Consider the following 4,271-nt stretch of genomic DNA (forward strand, 5'->3'; position numbering starts at 1 on the left):
AGGTAGTTGGTCACGTGAACAGTAAGTTTTTTTTTTGAGAAATAATACTCTAGTGACTTAATTCTTAAAGAGACCAACACCCCAACGTACAGTTTATTTTTCTCACAAAGCATGTCTGCTATCACATACCACTTTATGTATTTTTCAGTACTTTGGAATGTTGAATAAAAATTACTCCATCTTATTGGAAACTACTTTGCTTTATTGTTGTATGTTAAACCTTTTCTTCCTGGAGAACTTATTGCCATGAGAAATGTTATGACATTATTTCTAAGTTTAAAGGAATATTATCTGTAAGAAATTTCTAGTCTAGCTTTTCTGTATTGCTGCATTTCTTTAAATGTCTCTCTGTAAGTTGTTATATAAAACATTCAATTTTCAAAACAGTATGTTTATAGTTCATTTTTATGTTTCCTTAAAATTAAAAAGTAAAACTTTACAATATCTTGGTTTTTATCAGGTCAAATTCCATCCAGATTCTTCAAAACATTTGAGTCCACTAACTTTATTCTCTCATGATGAAATTCTTGATTTTTCTCTTTCTATTGTCACTGCCAACATGTCAGTTCTGCTATCTTCCTTCTCTCCAATTCCAAAGTACTATTCTTAACTCCTTACTTGCACCATCACTCCCAATATCTCTCACTATCGCCAAGTGCTGCTTTGAGTTGCTAGTGCCTTTTTATAATTAATTTATAGCATATGGGTGTCATTGGCTGTTATTATTAAACCTTAGTTGCCCTTGAGAAGGTGAGCTGCCTTCTTGAACCATTGTTGTCATTTGGTGTAGGTGCACCACAATGTCATTAAGAAGGGATATCAACGTTTTTGATCCAGCGACACTGAAGGAATGGCAATATATTTCTAAGTCAGGAAAGTGAGTTTCTTGAAGGGGAGCTTCCAGATTCTGGTGTTCTGATATCTCTGCCCTTGGTCTTCTAGATGGTAGTGATCATGGGTTTGGAAGGTACTGCCTAAGGAGCTTTGGTGAATTTCTGCAGGGTATCCTGTAAATGGCACACACACTGCTACTGTGCATCAGTGGTCAAAGGACTGAATGTATGTGGATGTAGTGTCAATCAAGTGGGCTGCTTTGTCTTGGATTGTGTAAAGCTTCTTGAGTGTTGTTGGAGCTACACTCATCCAGGCAAATGGAGAACATTCCATCACTCTCCTGACTTGTGCCTTGTAGATGGGGGACAGGCTTTGGGGAATCAGGAGGCGAGTTACTTGCCGCAGGATTCCTAGCCTCTGACCTGCTCTTGTGGCCATGGTATTTATGTGGCTCGTCCAGTTCTGGTATTGTTTATTTCCTGGTGCTGAACAGTACTGTATGTCATAAAAAACTTTGTCTCATACAATCCCACTCTCAGTAAATGCTGTCAATTATTATTACAGCACCCAGACTCTTGTGTGATGAAAGCTATATAATTTGTTTAAAGCATTAATATCCCTTATGGAGTTTGGATTTCAAAATAATGGCATATGGGTGTTGGTTATTTTGTGAAGAATTTCCTTTTAAAGAAACAAAATCAGTCATCCCTGAATAACCCAGCACTGCTCGGAAAGTAAGTGGCCATATACCCCTGTCGTGGTTAATGGAAAATTGTTTACACTGTGTGGTAATTCATGGCATATGGGTAAACAGTAAAAACCATTAGCTTGTTTTCACTTCATAATAATCAAGGATTGATCTTAGTTTTGAAAACACAGAGACTGAGTTTTTAGGGCAGTTCAGAGGAGACTTCATGGGATCAGAAGCAGGTATTCTTTCTCTCATTAAAGGAATGTAGGACAGTTCAGAGAAACTAGTTATCTCAGTAGAAAAGTTTAATAATTAAGGTTGCAAACAAGGAGAGTTTGGTTAGGAATCTGCAGGTTATTAGAAGCTGAGAAAACACAAGCTGCCAGTTTTGTAAATATTTATGCAAGAAGACCTGTACAGTTCACAGGAAAAGAACTGGAGATAGAAAACTGGTTGAGAATTTTTATTTAAAATTTTCCTAAACACTCTTCCATATCTAGACGGTCTATTTTTTTGTTTTCATCTTTTTGTCATGAACTTCAGTTGTTAAAGAAACTCTACAAGCTTGCATCAGTGTCAGTGACTGACCACCACATTAACTAGAACAATTTTTTTCAAATTATCAAGCCAGATTTTAGTTTCAGATCTGACTAATCCAGTAGTACAATCAGCTAGGAAAATTTACATAATGGAAGAGCCTTGCCAGGGCTTACTATAGTCCATAAGCATAGGCATGGCCCCCCATCCAATGTAGAATGATCAGCATGGGGTGGCGTCATTTAATGTATCTCATACTTTACTTGCCCTATTTAAGTCACTTTACCATAGATGAGGCTTGATGTGGGACCTACCTCCAAAACTGTGTATGCATGGTTCATGATTTTGTGACTTTAAGTTGAATGGAATACACTCCCAGCCAGGGAAAGTGTCTGGCACTGACTCCAACTCTTCAGTCTGGATGAAAATGTGGAGAAGCCCCAATAAACCTAGATGGATTGTTCACAAGAGAGTGATGCAAGCAAGAAGGAAGAAAGGCAAGGCATGGATTTCAAATACATTTTTGAAGCATTATTTTATTTCTAATTAATTTGCCAACTAAATTACAAACTACATTTTTAAAACACTGCAGCAAAATACAGTATATTCAAATTTAATGTTTAAATGATGTGACGGTAGAATATAAATAAATGGAAAAATGGCAGTGTACCATCTTAGCTACTCTCTCACCTTTAGAATCCTGAAATAAAACCAAAGGTAATGTTAAAAGGTATATTTTCAATAATGTTTATGACAAATCCAATACCTTTTTGTAAGGAACAAGTATTTTGTGTACCTAACTTCTAAAGCTTCTGTAGCTGCACCTATTACTGGGCCGATTTTTTTTTCCACTTGTGCAGTAATATTATGAATTATTACAAATGCATACACAAAGTATGCTTAAGTAATAATGGGATATTGCTATCTTCTTATTTGCTGGCACTTTAACATTTCACTATGACTACTGCTGGCATTGGAAAATCTAGTTTTGCAACACCAATACATTTAAACTTTACATTTACCCAAGAAGCAGAAATTTATTGCAGTAAAGCCCAATTTACAGCTCAATTGGATGCTAGCTGCAGGGTTGCAATTTAATTCTTGGATCTGCGAGCACTTGAGTACAATTTTAAATTTTTTTTAAATGCCATAAGAGTTTGTATTTATACAGCACCTGTAACAACATTACATCCCAAGGTGCTTCATTTGGGAGCTAATACAAAATCTGATAATCAGAAAAGAAGATATTGGGGGAGATGACCTAACAAGTAAGTTCTAACAAGTGTCCTAAATGAGGAAAGATAGTTGGACAGTCAAAGAGATTAAGGAAAGGAATTCCAGAGCTGAGAGCCAAGCAGCAGAAGAATGACAGAATGCTTAAAATCAGGATGACTAAGGAGCCAAAATTAGAGTGCAAATATTTCACAGGATTTTGGGGCTGGAAGAAATTACAAAAGAAGGGAGGGGGAGGCCATGAATTGATTTGAAAACAAGAATGAAAATTTTAAAAATGGGTATTTGTTAACATGGAGCCAATTGCAAGGGGATGATGGGTAAACAGGACTTGGTAGGAGTTGAACCATGGCTTTAGAGTTTTGGATAGCTTCAATTTAACAGAGGGTAGTATGTGGCAGGCCAGCCAAAAGTGCTTTGGAAAAGTCAATGTTTACAGATACCAAAAGCATGGTTGAAGCTTTCAGCAAAGGAGATGAGGTCGAGGCAGGTTTGGGCAATGTTTTGGAGCTAGAAATAAGGGGTATTAGGGATTTAAATTAGTTTTTTTTTTGAAGGGATGACCAAGAGAGTAGATGAGGACAGTGCAGTAGACACTTTCTACATGGACTTTAGCAAGGCCTCTGACAAGGTACCGCATGGTAGGTTGTTGAGTAAAGTTCAATTGCATGGGATCCAGGGAGAGCTAGGCAATTTACATACAAAATTGTCCTGACGGTAGAAGTCAGAGGGTGGTGGTACAGGATTGTTTTTCAGACTGGAGGCCTGTGACCAGTGGTGTGCCACAGGGATCAGTGCTGGGCCTCCTGATATTTATCATTTGTATAAATGATACGGATGAGAATTTAGAAGGAATGGTTAGTAAGTTTTTGGATGACACCAAGATTGATGGCATAGTGTTTCACAGATAGTAGGAACTGCAGATGCTGGAGAATCTGAGATAACAAGGTGTAGAGCTGGATGAACACAACAGGCC

Source organism: Rhincodon typus, chromosome 24 (genome assembly GCF_021869965.1).
Source record: "Rhincodon typus isolate 14 chromosome 24, sRhiTyp1.1, whole genome shotgun sequence".
NCBI classification, from domain to species: domain Eukaryota; kingdom Metazoa; phylum Chordata; class Chondrichthyes; order Orectolobiformes; family Rhincodontidae; genus Rhincodon; species Rhincodon typus.